The sequence below is a fragment of the Ceratosolen solmsi genome, unplaced genomic scaffold (genome assembly GCF_000503995.2).
Source record: "Ceratosolen solmsi marchali unplaced genomic scaffold, CerSol_1.0 scaffold9, whole genome shotgun sequence".
Classification (NCBI taxonomy): Eukaryota; Metazoa; Arthropoda; class Insecta; order Hymenoptera; family Agaonidae; genus Ceratosolen; species Ceratosolen solmsi.
In genome coordinates this window covers 682,122-703,543 of record NW_011948452.1, presented here as the reverse complement: position 1 = coordinate 703,543, position 21,422 = coordinate 682,122, and the positions used below count along the sequence as shown (strand labels likewise).

The 21,422-nt window shown below is 21.6% G+C and overlaps 1 pseudogene; it reads left to right on the top strand.

The window, feature by feature from the left end:
* The first annotated feature begins 10,197 nt into the window (after nt 1–10,197).
* On the top strand, nt 10,198–11,982 carry LOC105366672 (ATP-binding cassette sub-family G member 1 pseudogene; annotated as a pseudogene).
* The last annotated feature ends 9,440 nt before the right edge of the window (nt 11,983–21,422 follow it).

Sequence of the window (21,422 nt, the reverse complement as noted above, 5' to 3'; positions counted from 1 at the left end):
TTATTTGATGCAAATATTGCGCCTTAGACCTACCTTTTACATACAATTTTAATTAGGTTAAGTAAGGAGAAAAGTAATATTATTTACTTATAGGAGTAGTATTATTTATTGTTATCATCATTTTAATTAATATGTAAGCTGATTCATTATCTAAACAAACAGGTGTTTTTTCTTCATAACATATAATCTTATCAGTAAATTTTACGTCCTTTGATCAATTAATTCAAATTTAATCAATTCAAATCAATAATAATAAATTTCATGTTTTATACTAGTAACAACATTTAGGATCAATTTCTAAAAACAGTTAAAACAATACTACAAAAATAATATTAAGTTAATATTTTCAAAGAATTATATAAACATTTAAATATAACTATAAAAGCATATATATATTTAGATGATTCTGTCATATAACATTGACTTCGGTTACTTTTCATCCATTATACTAACTCAATGTTTATTTATAGTAATTTAATTTGTAGTAGTTTTTTGTAGTAATATTTATTTGTAGTAATTTTGATTTGTAGTAACTTTTATTTGTGGTTGTTTCAACAACAACCAATACATCTAGAAATATAATTATAAAAAAATTGTAAATAATAATTTTAAAAAAATTAATTTATATTAATAAAATACTCAATGATATAATAGCAATATTTATTAATTTGCAGATTAAATTGCAAATAAACTTTTTAAGTGAAATATAAAATATTTTTTAAAATACAATGAGAACAATAACAATTTATTCATAATTACTGTATACAAAATGTTAATATATATAGTCATCAAAAATTAAATAATCATAAATATTTAATTTCACTATTATAATTAATACGTAATTAATGGATATTGGGAAATAAAAATAAATATTTTAAGCCATCAAATACTATTAAATAAATAAATATATATGCCATACTATATATTCAATTATAAAATAGTGTATACAAGCTGAAAATATTAAAAATATGTTATATTTAAATCTATTGAATTTAAACAAATCTAATGTATTTTATACAATTTCTGTAATGTATTAATATAATTAATATAATTTACATAAATTCTGACATTAAATATATATTCTTGTAATATTTACAAATTAACAAAAGAGTTATAATTTTTTAATAGCTTTATACATATACAATAAATGCTTTAATTTAATCGTGTTCAACGACAAAAGGATTTAAATTATATATTGTCTTCAACTTTATAGAAAATTAAACAAATAATATAAAATATGATTTTCTTGAAAATAAAGATTATATTTATTTCTCGTTCATTTTGAATATTTAAAACGAAGTTTTTGTAATTATTATTATTATTATTAACAATTTGTATTTTCTAAAAATTTTCCTTTATAAATCTAACAGAACAAAAATTTATAATAACTTAAGATATTACATAATTTATTCTCAAATAACATAATTTTATGCCGTAATATTGAGAATATATTTTTATTCATAATTTTTATTTTAAAATATTATATTATTTTTCAATAAATGAATTTAAAATATTTAAAACAATTTAATATATCCGCTATTATATAGTACTCCTTTATATAGTACACTATTATGTAAATTAATATAATATAATTAAGAATTACTTGAACATTACATTATAAATAGTACATACAAAGTAATATATAGCAGGCCAATTTGAATAAAATTCAAACTGTATGAATTTATAAATTTATTTATCTTGTTTATTTAATTAATTTATTTATTTAATTTATTTAATTTATTTAATTTGTTTAACTAAAATTAAGTAAATTAAATCCTATTAAATAAAACGATTTGCTTAATTAAATTGCGAGATTTATACGACAAATATTTTTAATTTTTCTTCTCTATGTTCGTTGCCTAATTTTTAGAAATGAAAATAAAAGAAAAAATAGAATTTGTTTATAGATATTTACATATTTTAATAAATATCTTTATACATGAAAATCAAAATTAAAAATATTTTTAATTATATTAAGACATTCTGAAAAATATTGCACTTCTATTTTGCAAAATTTCTATTCTCTAATCAATTATCAATATAATTGGTTAAATTTTAAGACTTATTTATTATATTTTAGTATATTTTTCGAATAATAAAAGTAGGAGTCTATAACTAAAATGATATCAATAATAAGATTTCCATGAAAAGAAGTAAAAAAATTTAATCAAAACAAGTGAAAATGGTGACTACACTACTTGCTGCTCGTCACAGCTCCGACTATAATTTTAATTTACTTCAACTAAAGTTTTCATGAGATCAATCGATTAGTATTTTAGTAACCTGTGTTATATAATCATCTAAATTGCAAACTTTCACTAAAAAATCATTAAGCACGTCCAAATACACTTTTATTTGAATCTACATTATTTATATTTAATCTACAATATATAGCAAACATAGATCTTATTACGATTATAAAGATTTATTATTTCTTATAAATATAAATATAAATATAAATTTTAGAATGGTTAACTTTAATTATGAAATTTATTGATATTTAATAAAAAAATTCTAAACTAATAAATTAATAAACAATATGAAATTATAAATCACTTAGTAGGGTAAAATGTAGTGTAATCACGTTTTATTCTTCTTTATATAAATTATATATTTCATTTTAATAGAATTTATACAAATAAATAAATAAATAAATAAATAAATATTATATTTATTTAATATAAGTACGAATATGTAAGTTATTTATTTGTATATCATTACATATAGTATAATATTTCTAAAAATTTCTGAGTACTATTCACTGAATTAATTGAAGTAGTTACTTATAAAAGATTTAATAGTTTTAGTTTAATACAAATTTATTGTTGTATTGGAAAATTTCTAATCTACAAAGTTATATGTACATTTTTTCTGTTTTAAGAAATAAATTTTAGAAAATATCATCGAAAAACATTGATTAAAATAATAAATAAATCAAATTCGAATTATTTTAGAAATAATGTTATTTTAGTATTAGACTCTGCAAAAACATTAATATAAACAAATTCATTATATTTTAAAAATTTTTCGAACCTTGTAATACATTTCTGATAATATCAACTAATTAATTTTGATATTATACAAATAATTTATTTAGTACATTATTTAACATATTTATGTATATTAATTAATACATTTTATTAAATAAACAATGTAATATTATTTTTATGTAATAAAATTACGAAACACATTTTGAATTATTATAATTATAATAAATTATAATAATTTATAATAATTTATTATATTATTTTTATTAGTTTCTTAAAAACTGACGACCAAATAAGTATTATTTAACTAATATCTAAATAAAAAAATTCGCTTAAGAATAATGAGCTATTTAAAAATATGTAGTTATGATTATTATAGGTATTCTACTATTTTACATTGTACTCCTAAAATATTTTAATATTTTTTAAATAAAAAATTATTTGTTTATTTCTTCTCTAAAGTGGAAATGCTTTGTTTATTCTACATAAGGTATGTCTATTAATGAATTATTATTACAGTGACGTAGCTTATAAAATCAAATTATATTTATTAATTTACTGAACATCTCTCTAATTATTGTTGTTAACAATTGTTTTGAAAATAATTTATTGTTGTGTACTAAGTGTGTGAGTACAAAATGCAAAAATATATCTTCTAACTATTATTTTCTCTTATTAATTTTTTTATTTAATTAAACAATTAAATTTATAATTAATCAATTATTTATATCTCTTTTTATTTTAATTTCATTTTAAATTTTAAATATCTTTCGTTTACTAAATAACAATTTATCAAAATATTAAAAGAGAGATTCTGTAAACGTGTACTTTCTATACAGTACATTCAATAAAGTAATTTCTATACATATAAAAGAGAAAGTAAATTAAGTTAATATGATTTATAAATTATTAATGTTAAAATATTGTATAAAACTAACTGAAATATATAATTGAATAAATTATAATATTAATTGAAATGTTATAATAAATGATTGAAACGTAGTTACAAGTGACCTTCACAAGAAAGTTTTTAATTATTAAATAATTATATAAAGTAAATATTGCACATTAATTAGAAACTATAAATATAAGCAAATATAAATATGTATTTAAATAGAATAAAGAACAAAATACTAAAAAATTTAATTGCTGATTATGCTATAATAACATTTTTCATTCAATTTAATCAAACTAAAATTACAAATAAACATATATTATTTATTATGAAAATATTTCAAATTAACAAAAGCTAATATTGAAGGTTTCTGATCTGTCGTTATGAGAATAATATGGATGATTCAATGATCACGTTATGAATGATTCAAAACATAAACTGGTTTAAAAAATTTTTTTATAATAGATGGTAAGCCATTTAACTTTGGGCAATTTTTATACCTGTAGTATATATTTACTAAATCAATATATTATATAGAACGAACTATGACATTGAAAATGAAAAAATTACTTCAACCGTTTTCAAGGAGACATGAATAATGATATGGTACTAAATTTGTGACTTATAATCATACAAAGTAAAACTGTACAAAAATAAGAAAATACGTAAATGATTCATGATGAAGTCATTAAAATAAACTGGTTTCATAACTATTAGCTACATAATATGAACATTGAAAACAAAAAATTAATTGAAAGATGGAAATGATGCATGTTTTCTTTATCATTTGAGTATACACTCTTCATACTCAACGTTTATATATACATTAGTTGCGTTGACATCGACGCCAATAACTAACATTCTTACGTGATGCACTTACAAACGGTTTGTTTTAGTGGGTTTTCATCAATTAACTTAATATAAGGATTACCTTATAAGAATCATTTTAAATAGTCTTTGAACAGGAGTTCATTTTTCAGTGTAGAAGTTAAACTGTTTTAAATACGTTATGACAGATTCAGGTAAATTTTTAACTATATGTATTACTGTCATACATTAATATTTATATAATACATTTGATTTTATCTATTAGTAAACTTTGAATAATAATTTTACATGTAATTAAATTAACTAAAAGCAAATTATGTTAGTTATAAAAATTTGCTTACATATTCATAAATTTTTTCCTAATTTAATTTGTATATAGATAGTATAATTTATAAAATTTCATTACTATAATTTAGTTAGAAATAGAAAAATTGAATAAAAATTACGATTACAATAATAAGTTATAAGAGTATAAAGGATATGATATATTTTAATGTTAGAAACTACTGAACACTTTTCTATTGTATCTGAAATTGATAGATAATTTCTTCAAATTATGTAATTTATTTCTAAAACCTGTATATCTTTATAATATTAACTAAATCAAGATTAGCTAATTTTAATAATAATTACGGAGAATATTAATATGAAACGAAAAATTAATAACCTTAACTGAAGTAAGTGAAAAATTAGCTTTTATTAAATGCTAATATTAGTACTCTATATTATAATTAGTATATTATAATTAGTATTAGTATATTATAATTATCGTTCCTATTTAGAAATGGAATTAATTAAAAGTGATAATATCACTTTTAAATAGAATAATGTATGAATAAATAGAGATAAATTTTTAGAATTAAAGATAAATGATAAATGTTATTTATAATTATTTACCCACTTCAGAATTGTTATTTGATACAAATACGTTTTAATCACTGATCTGAAAATTTAAGTTTTGATTAGCTTCCTAGCGATGAAACTTTATTAAAATAATGAATTCTATTATATATAACAAAATTATAAAAAAATTTTAATTTTTTAAATTTAAATTTAAAATTTTCGTTTTTTACAATAATTTATACTGATTTCCTAAAAACTACAATTTTAATAAAATAATACTCGAATAATTAGACCCATTTAATACTTCTGAATAAAGTGAATGAAATTGTTTATTAAATATTTTTTAAATTTTATAAAATAAATTATTCAACATATTATTAATGTATTAATCTTAACATTAGCTGTAACTCTCAAAAAAATATCCTAAAACTGTTAATACTTTTGGTAACCTATGAAATTATTATTTTTTTATTATCATCTAAATGCATTCTTTAATAATAATTCTATCCAATAAAAATGTTAAACGTTTTATTCTCATCTAAACAATAATTGACTACATGCTTCGTATTTTTATAGCTTTGAGTATTCTTTATTCTGTCTCTATCTTTCTCTCTCTCTTTCTCCGACTCATTATCTTACTATTTAGAACTACTACTATTTAGATTTTTCTAATTAGAATAATAACAGAAGTAGTATTTAAATAAAATAAAAATTATCATTTAATTTTAAAATAAAAAAAATTATACAATTTAAATATTTTGTAATTAATAAACTAAGTTTTCATTCTAAAATTTAATTGCATTTTGTTCCAATTAATTTGTTTCTTTAAATTTGTGAAATATAATTTTATTTATATTATAATATATTCATATTTATGTAATTAATTAATATTTTCTATAAAAAATATTTCAAAATATTAAAGGATACAAAGAACAATAGTAATGATATAGATCGATTATAATTTTATATTCTTTAGGTTACTTACATTATTTACAGTGCTAAAATAAAACTTCTAAGATTTTCGATATTAAAAATATTATTTAAAAACTACGAAATATAATAATAAAAATACCGGTTAAATTTTTTTCACTTTCATATTGAATACTAATAAGTCTATTACTAAATAAATCAACTTATATAACGTTGTTACATTATTAAAGAAAATAATACATTCTACATCATCATAAGCAAGAGAACTTTAAAATGGATAAAATAAAATTATTATTCTGAAGAACATTTGATTTACTATGATATAACAATTTAATTAATATGTAGATTGAATATTTTTACGTGACATTGAAGATAGTTAAAAAAAACTCTATAAAAAATGTATATATCAGATGTTGTTACGAAAAATGTAATATCTTATGCTATATGGACAAAAAAAAAAACACAAAAACATATTTTTTCAAATTTTCGAAACTTAAATCTGCATGTGATATACGATCGAAAGACAATCATCTCTTCTTATTTATTTTCAATTAACATTCGCTATTCGTATCTTTCACTTAATTATTTTGAATTTTGAAGAAAAAATAATCATGGATAAAAACGTCTTGAATGATAGCATTCGATTTTTTTTAGTTATTAATATCACAAGTAAATAATACATATAATAAAAATTTATATATTATTTCATATATTAATTAATATATTTATTTTTAATTTTATATAATAAAAATTAAAAATTAAATAGATTTACTATGATTAAAACAAATAAATAATAAAAGTAAATCAATAATAATTTTATTTTAACTAGTAGAATATATTTTTATTCATTTATTGATATATTTTTGAAACTTGATTAAATTTCATTACAATATATCATTAATGTTTATTTTGAATTTCTTTTAATATATTTTTAATGTTTATTGAGGATAAGATTTTTTTAGGAAACGAAACGAAAAGAAAAAAAATTATTCGACTGGAAACATTAGAATAAAATTAACTTTGTCTGATTTGTACGTCATCGAAATACCTTTCAGGTTGGACTTCTTATAGTAAATTATGTTGAATATTTTGTTGAATCTTTGCTTTTATATAAAAATTTAATATTTTATTGGTCAAAAAATATAATTTTAAATACATAACAATTCGATAAATTAAAGAATCCTTACGATATATTAATTTATGGTCAATTTAATGAGCAATTCCAAATTGATATAACGGCTCAAATTTGTGTCCACTTTAATGATTTCTGACGGAGGTACAAGACATATTTTATTTTAATATTTCAATAATCACACTCTTATCACAACTATTTAAATAATATATTTAAATAATATAGTATTTAAATAATATTTAAATAATATAGTTTTAATGCAAAGAAAGAATAGAATTATACATAATAATTATATGTACTCGAGATTTTGGAGTTATATTTAATAATTATACCGAAGCTCGAACAAACTTGAAAACTGAAGAAATACAAAAATTTTATTTACGGTGTTACTTGAAGCTTGTACGTGCATATTTTAAAGCCAATCAAATATTTAAACTTTTCTGTAGATGTTTCCCTCTTTTATTGTAACAATATTAGTTAAACATTATCATAATTTAATTAGTGAAACTTCGATGTATGTATTAAAGAGTAAAGTTGCCATTATAGATTTTTTTTCCTTTATTCGAGAGTAATCAAAGAATATATAGACATTACATATAGATTTATAGGTTTATATAGGATTTATAGATTTAGATATAATAGATATAATATTATTATTAAATTGGAATTATGATTGAAATGTCCCATTTTATTACATTTATTTAAAGAGATAGATTTATCTTTTTGAAGCTTGATATTTTCTAAAGATAATTTAAACATTAAATAATCAAAATTATTAAATCTTTGCGAATGTTTGATCATTTTTACATTTAAGTTGTTAATTTATACATCAAACTGTATTATATTGAAGGTTCTGATAAAAATAAAGAAATATGTACATAAATTGTTATGTACATTGTTATATATATTTACATACATCATTTATAAGCAACCAATTTTTATTATTCTATGTTTAGACTACAATTTGCATACGTAATTCTATTTAAAAGCAACTTAATGATTGCAATTTATATTCTTTACTGAAAGATTTTAAATCGTATATTTATAGAAATAGATATTTTCGGGACTTGATATTCTTTATTTGCTAATTATTTTAACTAATCTTTATAAAATTCAACTGTAATTATTTTTATTAAATCTAATTTGCTAAGATTTCACAAAATTAATTTTTCGTAAACAAGACTTTAAAAGTAATATTAAATTACGTAATAGTTAATTAAAAGCAATAAAGTACAATATTGATTAACATTATTAATAATAACTAGCAGAAATTTACAGAAAAAAAACTAAATAAACTCATAAAATGTATCAATACATCGAAAATTTTATTTTTTTGTAATTACATAGTAATTTGCAAATGCAAACGAAGTTATAGAGGTTGTCACTCAAAAATTAATTTCTTTTATATTCAATAGAATTTCTATTTATAAGTATTTTGTCTTATGTTGGTAAATTTTTTTATTTTTGATTTATAAGCTATAAAGAAAAGAATATTATTTTTATCAGATACATACATAATAATAAAATAATTTACACCTCCCATTATAATAAAAACAAGTATAATATATATGTGTGACTCATTAACGATTTAAAAGGTAATACTTATAATAATAATTTTAAGAATTTATGCCTTTATATAATGTACTACTTAAATTTTTCAAAAAGATATTTATTTTCTAATTTATGAATATTCATATAAAAATATACCAAATAAAAGTATTAAAATATATTTAACATATAAAAGAAATCTTTATCACTATTTAAAAAAATTGTTCTGTTTTTCACAATATATATATAAATCATAAAATGAAATTATTATAATTATTTATTGATAATGATATTAAAAATAAAAAAAGATAAAAAAAATTAATTAATAATAAAATGAAAAGTATTGCTATTTTATTAAAGTTATAGTAAATTGCTATTTTATTACAATATCGTTTCTTATTTCAGATTATTATATATCAGATGAAAAAATAACGCAAATATATTGAAAGCGTAATAATACTATTGTTTTTAAGTAAAAATATTTTATGGTAACTCTAGGTGATAGCTTTTTATACAACTAACCGAAATTATGCAAAAAGACATACAAAATATTATTTAAAAAAGAAATCTCCTAATACATGGAATATGTAACTACTATAAATTGTTATATGTTTTATTAACATTTATATCTAAATAAACTGGAAACATTACAATATATAATCTACATAATTCATAATTTTGGTAATATTGGATTGGCAGATTCTTTAGTATGAAATTTTAATTTATCCTAAATAATTTATTACGTATAATATGTAATCATTATTTGTATTTTCCTTATACATTTTTTGCGAAGCTTACATTTTGAAAACTTAACACGACTAATTTACGAAATAAGCTAATGGTGATAAGTGTTCGGAGTAGTATTGAGCGCGATAATTCAATATTATCCTCATTGCGTCTATCAAGTGCAGTATATTGTGAAGCATCGGCGTAACTAGTCAATGTTCATTAATCATTGCATTCAATCAATCAAATTAAATTAGTAAATTAAACATCAAAGTAAATAATTGTGATCCACGTAGAATAAATGCAATTATGTATCAAAAAGCTATATTAGTGAATTTACCTAATACTGAATTTTTAGATATTGAATTTAGTAATATCAAATATGCGGTTCCTGTAGGCTTTAGAAAACCTAAAAAGCAAATTCTGAAAGGAATAGATGGATGCTTTAAATCTGGTGAGCTTACCGCAATCATGGGTCCATCAGGAGCTGGTAAAACTACCTTGCTTAATATTTTGACAGGCTTTCAAAAAACCAATGTAACGGGTAATTTAAATTTTCGATCACGACAAGGAAATTGTGATTGGAATCATTACAAAAAAGAAACTTACCTGCACTATTTACAGTTGATGAAATTATAACAATGGCTTGTAATTTAAAACTTGGCAATAATTTAAATCATAAAACCAAAAAATTGATAATAGACAATGTACTTGATATCTTGGATCTCAATAAAATGAAAAATACCCGTTGTAACAAATTGAGCGGAGGGCAAAGAAAACGCCTCAGTATTGCCCTGGAACTATTGGATAATCCACCAGTAATGTTCTTAGATGAACCTACCACTGGTCTCGATTCCTCTGTTTCGCGTCAGTGTGTAGCTATGTTACAAAATTTAGCCAGAGCAGGTAGAACTGTTATTTGTACAATTCACCAACCAAACGCTACTATATACGAAATGTTTGATCATGTGTATTTGTTAGCGGAAGGATGCTGTGTATATCAAGGTGATACCAAAAATACTGTTAAATTCTTAAAAAAGTTCGGATTCCACTGCCCTAAGTATCATAACCCTGCCGATTACGTAATAGAAGTAATTAGTAAAGAATACGGCGATTTTAACAATACTTTAAGTTCAGCTGCTACAGATACTTCCTGGAGAGCTATTACACCAATTAAAGGCATTCTGTGTTTATCTGAAAATAATATAAATAGTAGTATTGTAGGTAAAACAACTGTATTAAAAACTCAACCATCAGAATTAACAAGATTTTGGATATTATTGAACCGTTCTGTTTTGCAATTATTTAGAGACAGGACAAATACACATCTTAAATTTGTATCGCATATTTTTGTGGGAACCATACTTGGACTTTTATATAGTGACATTGGATCGAATGGTTTAAAAGTTGTTAATAATCTTAGCTTTGTCATCGTATGCTCGGTTTATTTAAGCTACACAAGTATGATGCCAGCAGTTTTAAAATTCCCTTCAGAACTAGAGATTATTAGAAAAGAGCAGTTCAACAATTGGTACAAATTAAAAACATATTATATAGCAAATCTGATATTGAATCTAATTGTTCAAGTATTTTTGGTCATCATTTATTCGACGATAGCATATTTTTTAAGTAATCAACCACCAGATATGAGTAGATACCTTATGTTTCTTATTGTATCTATTCTAATATGCCTTGTATCTGAGAGCCTTGGCCTTGCTTTAGGTGCAACAGTTAATCCAGTGAACGGAACCTTTATAGGAGCTATTATAACTGCCATATATTTTACTTTTGCTGGTATTCTTGTATTTTTCAGTCACATGCCACGATTTATGTATTACATAACCTACATAAGTTACTTAAGATATGCTGTAGAGGCAATGATTTTAGCAATTTACGGATTTAACAGACCACATTTACCATGCCCAGTAACAGAATTAACTTATTGTCATTTTCGAATACCAAAAGTTCTACTTAAGGAGGTAGCTATGTTGGACGTTAATTATGCATTGAATATTACAGTACTGATTGTTTATTTTGTCATATTACGTTACTTAGCATATCAAATGTTAAAGAAGAATATATCCGTAGTGTGATTACTACAATAGGTTAGTTTGATTCTGTATAAAAATATATAAAATAGTGTACTTGACGTCATAGTTATATATCGTGAGTAAAATTATCATTTATATGTATTATAATCAAATATATAGTTTAAAATAATGAATTTAACAATTTTCATTAATAATATTGTATGAATTGAAGAAAAAAATTTTAGAAGAAGGAAAATAGAATTTTTATATTATAAATTAATTTGAATGACTTTTTGTTAAAAATTTTGTAAAACATTTCATTTATAATTTTTATAAATAAACTAAATAATCAGCTTCAATTTTTTTCTATATTTCATTCTATAAATATTTAGTAGTTTAAATCATTTAATATAAAGACATTTTAAACAAAAAAGTATTAAAAAATTTCATCTAATATAGATTATGAACCTACAAATGTAATTGAAATAATAGAATTTTCTAGATTATAATATATCATAAAAGTTTAATTAAGATAGATTATTTGATACTAATAAAATAATTTAGAAGTAAAATTTAAACTATTTATTATTAACTGTATAATTTAATATTTGTTATTGATATAATGACATTTTCATTGGGGAATATTGCAACACGCAATAATAATATTTATATAAACACTCATTACTTTTTATTAGTAAATTTCTTTTAATTTAAATTATTGTTTTAATTTAATAATTATCAAATAATATCGATTATTTCATTATTTTCATAACAAATTTTGTAAATTTAAATATATTATCAAAAACTTCAACGATTATTATAAAAATATGTATGGAAATAATTTATACAATTGGAAAGAAAAATTATTTATAATTCATATTAAACTTACTAATACACTTCTACAAGTTCGGAATCATATCTGCATAAAAGAATATAAGAAATTAAATTATTCGTAGCATGCAGTGATCGTTTACCGATTAAAACAATAGATATATAAAAATAATAGAATTTAAACATCTTGAATTATTAACCGAAATAATAAAATACTATGAATGAATATTTTAAGCATTAATCGACTTGCAAAGAAAAGAATTTTATAAATTTTATAGTGCTCTTATTAAACTTATTAACAAAATCTAAGCGTCAGTAAAGTTAATATAAAAATTAGCAATTTTCGAATTGCAATCAAACAAAAGTAAAAACAACTATTATACAATCTTATATTAAAGCTAAAATTAAATTTGATATAGTGATAAATACTATATATATAAAAAGTCTTGCTCTAGAAATATTGTCGTTATTGAAAAAATTTATAAACTATAATTACTAGATAATTCATTTATCGTCTAGACATACAACTGATTTATCATTACAGTTATAATCTGTCAAAATTTTTTTAATGAACATTGACTTGAGTAACAGATAGTGACTGGGATCATTCGGTTCGATTTGCTTATCACATATGTAGTTCATATTATTCACAATGCACAATAATTTTTGTCTCGTATTATTTATAGGAAAGAAATGTGAAATGTGATTATTGTTTTTTGTTATTTAAAAACGTCATTAACGATTGTTGCTAAATAATATAGATTAATGGAAAATCTTTCTAATTCCTATACTTTATAATTTCTGACAATAATATGTAATAATTAAATATACAATACACAGTTATAATTAAATGTGAGTATAAAAATAGTTTACCTTTTTGCATTCTATAAATAAATTAAAATTAAAGTTAATAATAATAATATATCCTAAATATCTAGTATAATTAGGAATGTAAGATGAAAATTATATTCATTTTATAATAATTAGAATTAGATTTTATATTTTTATACATTTTCTATATTATAAGACAAATAATAGCAAAAATTGATAATATATTTAATTTATAATGAAATAATATAATTTTAACCATTTTTTATACGATTTATAAACGCAGTGGATTCACTGTATTAATTTTTGTTTTCAGAGTTATCTGAAAATTTTTTGGATAATGAACTGTAGTGGAAATATGAATTTTGTTAACAATTTATATGAAAAATGTATTCTTATTAAATTTTAAATAATAAATTGCTTCATTATATATTACAAATATTAATTGCATTACAAATTTTTAATTTATTTGAATATATGTATTACTATTCAATGAAAACTAGTAAACACTTTAGAAATTAAGTATAATTAAATACTGATATATTTTTAAATATTTTATGAAATGCTCAAAATTTTGATATAATTTTCTTTTGTAAACTGTAATAATTAGTTAATGTAAATTATTATTCATTCAATAATTAAAAGAAAACTTTTAAATAACAGTGACATGAATGTTTAATGTCACATAATTATACCGAATTTATCAGTTTATAGCATTATCAAAAAAAACTTTTTTAAAATAAATAAATAAAAGTGAGATTATAGATTTATGGTATATAATATAGTCTATTCTTAAATATATTTTAATACGTTGATCAATTTTGAAGAAATTGATATTAAAATAATTATAAAAATTATGGGTCAAGTATCGATTCAATTTATTGAATAGTCAACAGAATTAGCATAATAAAAAACTCTTACATATTAAATAGATACATCATTATACTCAAAAACTATTTTTTATATTTTATTATAAACTTAGCCTTAGTATATAAGTAGATTAATACTTACTTTTTTAATTAAGAAAATATATTTCTATTAAATAATATAATACAAATATATTTATTGCTTAATGGATATAATTCTATAAAGTTCATATTAAAAATTATATCTTCATACAAATTCGGGTAATGTACGTCCATCAATTATGCAATTATTAATAATTTTATAAAATAGCAGTAGATGTGTGTTCGAGACTGAAAAGAAAATCTCTCGAAATATATTTACTAGAAAAAATTTCAACAGCTGATAAGAGAGAATTATCGAACGGATACAAAAAACTAGGAAAGTCTCGCCAAGGTTGCATGAGACTCGAAAAGGTTTGTACATCTGTGAACTCGTAAGCAGCCATTATTGCCTTTCGTACTACAGACGTAGTAATTGTTTGAATGCAATGAAGACCCTTGCGACTTACCATCAAAACCCGGCTAGCCAGTTTACGCGAGAATATTTTGAGGCGTAAGATATTTGAAAACAATCGAGTGAAAAACATTTCCTAAAATCTATTGCAACCCGAAACACGGTACGTGCGACGTTCGGCAATCTGCGCCGCACGTGTGCCTTCAATGCCACCAGCAAGCATGCATTGTTGCCAAGAACGACAAATGTTGCTGCTTGCATAGGCCAAGCAAAGACGCTTGACCAAAAATCACCCCCACCACGATGAGTCCCGGAGAGGGGCAAATCTTCCACTTCGCGCATTGCCGCCAGAGATACCCCTTCGATATTCTCATTGTCTCAGCCTAATTTCTTATGAAGTGGGAAAAGGGCGTGCACATTCATCATGCCGCCGAAAAGCGGTGCGTCTTGATTGGAAAACTAAGACCAGAAGCTCCTTGAGTGGGTACTCATGGCAAGAGGCCTTAAAGATGGGAACAAGGCAGCAAAAAGTCGCTGTCCGCGGGGGACAATTGGAATACGCTGTCCGCGTGGGCAGCCAAGGGCTGTGGACAGTCAAGTACTGTCCGCAGAGATAATTCAAGAAAAGGCTCGAGTGGGCAGTCAAGGGCTATCTTAAGGAAAGTCAAGTAATAGAAACTAATTGTCCATAGAAGCCAGTCTGAAGATAACTCAACGCAGAAATAAGTGTTAGTAATTCAGAGCAAGACTACTGCATCCTGCACGCATTTGCTTTGCCGCCTGCTCTTGTGACCAACTCACCCCTGGATCAGATCAAAACTACGATATCGCTGTGAGTACACAAATTATTGCCAGCCGGCGGCAAAACCGGCACAATACAACCATTAACATTATATCACACTCTCTGACAAGAAGTGTGCAGTAATTATTTACCTGTGTAATTGTAATTCAACATCAATTCAACGATTTCAAGGCATCTTGTGTAGTGACACCTCGTATATAAAAAGATGTTCAAGAAATCGTATCTTCATATAAAATTTAAGAAGATTCTACAACACCCATATGTAAATTGTGTAATAAATTGTATAATAAATGTATAATTAACCAACTCTCACGACTCTTGCACACCCCCTCCATCGCTCTCCTTCCCGAGCGTCTGCTAGGGCGGGCGGCAAACTAAGCTATTGAAGCATTAGCAGTTCGAGCCAAGAATAACATCACTATAAATTCGAACAATGTGATTTATTGATTTTGTAATAGTTGCATTCTACAATACGAGATAGTGTATTAAAAGACAATAATTTTTATAAATGTTTGAACATTCTTAAATGCCTTAAACTTCATTATTTTACTATACAAGTAAAAGCTGATAGAATTACTAATGCGTGTATAAAATAAATATATTTTTGTGAAAATTAATACTTTAATTTTTTGTTTGACAATTTAACTTGTATAACCTTAGCATACATTTTTTATAGTAGAGTAAACAGTTTACAGTAATATTTTATAATTTCACTGTCGTATCAAATTGAACAATTATGTATGACAAATTTATTTAATAAAAACCGAATTTTATATCAAATTTTTAATTGTGGACTGGGAAGTAAAGTAATTGCTGTAAAAGCTTTTTTTTTATTAATATTACGTAAAAACATATAAAATATAGATGAGTATAAAAATAAATGATAGAGACAAAGTTAATCTTTACTTATATTATTCATTAATGTCATCTTTGAAGTTTAAAGTGACAATTTAAAATTAAAATCATAATAAATTATTATAAATGATCATTAAATATTAAAATGCTTATATGAATGAAATATTACACAAATTATTGAATGTATTCTTCAAAAGGTTTTTACTTTTTAATAAACAAATATTTTTTATATTTAATATGAGTACATAATTATATATTATATTTATATATTATATTTTATATTATATTATATATTATATATATATTATATTTATATATTATATAATATATTATATATATTATATTTATATATTATAATTATATATTATATTATTATATTTATATTATAATTTAATATGTAGTTCGAAAATTTTTTTTTAATTCTAAGAAAAATGTACCCGCATATATTCAATATTTATTATATAATTTTAACATTAAATAAATTTGTGTAAATCCAAGAATTCTTAATGTATTTAAATCTTAATACATACAATAATAATTTACAACACTATTCCCAATGTACAGGATAAATCAATTATACGTTGAATTATTTTAAATTTCGTAAGATTGTTGAGAATATTTGCATTATTATTGAACTCATAAAATCTTTAGATATATTCACTGCAATAAAAAGTTTATTTAATATAAAAAATATATAAATAAAATAACGACAAAAAAAAATATTAAACAGTACTTGAAATAAATTAGAAAAACTCATGTAATATAAGACTACCCATACAACTTATAAAAATATTTAATAGTTACATATTAAAAATTTATAAAATCGTTTTAATATTTTAACTCATTATAAAAAAAAATACCAAAATAATAAAAATTATTGAATAATTAAATGTGTAGTGTATTTCTTGCTTACAAATATGCGTATACTGTAAATTAGTTTTAAATTAATATATTTATTGAAATTTCAAATGAACTATATCCCTAGGATGATGAGACCCCGAGAATCAAATAAATTATATACTATATTTATCTATCGACGAATACATAATTCGATAATATTATTACTAATTCTCAGTTTTGGACTGATAAAAACTGGCACTTGGATAATTCTTACTCATTCCATAATATTTTATGTATATATAATAAATTAAAAAAGTAATGTAGTTTTAATATTTAGTAATTTAATATTTAGGAAACTTATTAAAATTTAAGTTCAAAAAATATTATTTGAATAATTAATAAAAACAATATCATTAAATTGAAATTTAAAATTTATTATTTCAAAAGGATATTAAAAATGATTTTTTACAAGATGTATATAAAGAATATTTGATGAATCAAAGTAATAGTAAATACTTGTAATAACATAAATAGCATAAATATTAAGATAAAATAATAGGATAATTATAGGATTGATTCTATAACCACATATTAATTTAACGATATCAATTTATAATAAGTAATGAAAACAGTATAATTAGTATGTAAAATTATTAAGTATTATAAATATATATATATATATATATATATATATATTATAGAATTATAAATAATGTTTATAATATAGAAAGTGAACTAAGTATAATTAATATTTCTAGTTTATAGTATAAAAAATTAATTTTTCCTTAAACTTAAAATTATAAAATGTTGTTATATATTATTACAAAGTGATACTTGAAATAAGTGTATTTATGTATGCAATTAATATAAATTTGCACATATCATTTATATATATATATTTTTTTATATTTTCATATATTATAAAAAACAAAAATCAATAATAATCTTGAAAAATCACTATTATGATAACTTTTTTGCTAACTAATATTCATAAAATTAATAAGTTAATATAGGCATCTCTATATGAAATTTAGTCAATTATTTCAATTTTAAGATAAAATACTTTAGTTAAAAATTAATTTACTTCTATTTTCTTAAATAATAATATAATGATAATACTAAAATGAAAACAATAATGAAAAATTGATTTTAAATTACACTATTTATTATTAAATACTTAATATTTTATTTTATATTAAGAAACTATTTTTACTACTTTATTTTACAGTCAGAATATTTTTACAAATTGCATTGTAAAGGAAAACATGATTAGACAAACGAAATTACCATTAACTGTTTAATGAAATGCATAATCTTAAATTCACATAACATTAACTATACTTGTTTATATAAAATATTTTAAATAGCAATTAAAAACAGTGAATTCAACACATTATTTTACTGTTTATTAAACATTAAAAATAGTAAAAAAATATGATTTTTCATTTCGTAAATATTTTTATAAATTAAGCTTACGTTTTTCATTTTTCGAAAAAATGTTTCCTGTTTAAAATTATATTATTACAATATATAATACATAAATCTTTGATTTATACTTCATTTTTTTATAGATATTCTTACATTAAAAAATAAGTAATTTAGACTATAATACTATAATTTAAAAACATTTATGCCGATTTGCATAATTAATGCAAGACAAAAATCTTCAATATAAAGTATTATTGCTATTATCAATATTAATTAACTTTTTACGTCACTTACAGAAGAAATAAATTAAATGCACAACAAAATATTAAAAAAAATTCTTTAATTTATTAGGAAATTTTTGTAATAATAAAGTTGAGAAATTCTATTTATACTTTTACTTTCGAATACGCAAATAAACGAAATTATTATAAAAGAAATTTTTGTATAAGGATAATTTAATTAAACAATATATTTTGTTGATTGAAAAATAGTATTTATTCTATAGTCTAAAAAAAAAATACTCATCTATTATGAAAATAATTATGAATATGTCATATCATATTTTATGAAAACAAAAGGCTCAATGGGAATACAAAATAAAACTTAGAAAATTTGGAAAAATGGCACATTTATTATGTTATTAGTGATAATATTACTAGTGGTAAGTAAACATTTTTTCTTTCTCAATCGAACCTTCATTTCATGCTTTAATTTGTCCATATCCATATGCTTGCTTTTTTGAATGCATTTTCATCTGTATATTTGCATGCCTATATTTTATGCAGATTTTGTAATAGAAAGTAGAAACAAAATACTTTATATAGCATAAATATTTATAGTATAAATACATAGTATTCTTCATAATTTTTTCCTGGCTACTTGTAGATTGTATAGTTATACACAAACGCTTCTCATATGGACTAAATTTAACGGATTGGTTGTTTAACCATGTTTTTAGAGAACCATGGATGCATCTCCATTTTATTTTATTTCATTCCGCATATCAATAACCATTTACAAACTCTCTTCCATTCATTTTTCACATTTATTCATAATTCATTATTTACTATTCTTCTTTCACTTTTGCATTCTTCCATATTAACGCATTTGAACTATCTATAACTGTCGATGAGTCTAACTTACAGGCTGAACTTAAAACCTATTTATAGTCATATTATTTTACATGATTACCTTCGCAAGTCTTCTGCACACAAGAACTTTTACAAAAGTATTTTTATCGCCATTGATTCTCACATTATATTTGCAGATATGATGATCTATAATTAAAATTAAAATAATAAAATTATTATAATTATTATAATAATCAAAATAATAATTATCACGCTGAGTCAACTCAGCTTGATTCAATGTGTCTAGTTTATAATGTACAGTTTATATCAGAGTTTTTCCGTTTTTTATCTTCTTTTCTCTCACACTCTCTCTCATCTTTCTCTCCTTCTATCATCTTTCCTCTCTATATATTTTTTCTCTCCCTTCCGCTGTATCACCTTCTTCTTTACTTCTCGCTAATTTTCTCATTCTTTTCTTTTACATAACATTATCTTGTAGCGCAGACAGAGGTTTACAATTATAATTAATTATTGTTGAACAAGGTCGCAATCAACGTTATTGTCCTTACACGGAAGTCTTCGAGAGCTGCTTCACAATTTTCTCTTTCTAAAATTCAAGATTTCTTATGTTGAAAACAATTAACATATAAATATCGTTCTGCGAGTAAATAATAATAGTTCTTATTTTTATGATTTATCTTTTACAATTCTTTTGTTATTCTATTTATTTTTATGTTGTCTAAATGTTTGGTAACTTAATAACCAGATTTTAACGTAGATATTTTTTTATAATAGTTTATAACTGAAAAAATAGAATTTATTATTAGAAATGCATTATTTTTTAAATTTAGGCTTATTATTAATTTATTCACTGGTTTTCAAAATCTAATTATTTAAAAAAAACGATTTAAAATTTAATTGATCTTGTTATTAAATATTCTTATGATGACAACAAATGAAATACTTTGTTAAACAAAGTAATTTCAGAGCACTAAATTATCAATATCTCTAAAAAGAATCAAAACAATTATAAGATATAACTGTATGTTGTTATTAATAAAATTGGTGGATATTTCTAATAGTATAGTATAGTGCATTATTAAAGCTTATAAAAGAAATGATTAATTTTCTAAATTCAGTTCTCTGATAAAATCTAGTCCAAGCCATAATACTACCCTTTGAAGAAAGAGTGCCATTAATAAAATAGAAAATATATTTCAATGAGCTGATGAAAGCTAATGCTGTAAAAAAACTCGCTTTCCGATGTCAAAGGACTTCTTCAATATGCTCAATATGTTTTTACAATATTACACAACTTTATTATCGATGTGTGCGTATGAAGTATGCGCGCACGCGCGCGCATGTGCACATAAATAGAAGCATCGATTTAATTCATATTTTTTTCTTTCAATATTTATAAAGATATAATAGAGTATATCAAATAGACGTACGAACTGCGAATTTGACAAAATAAAGAAATTATTGAGAAG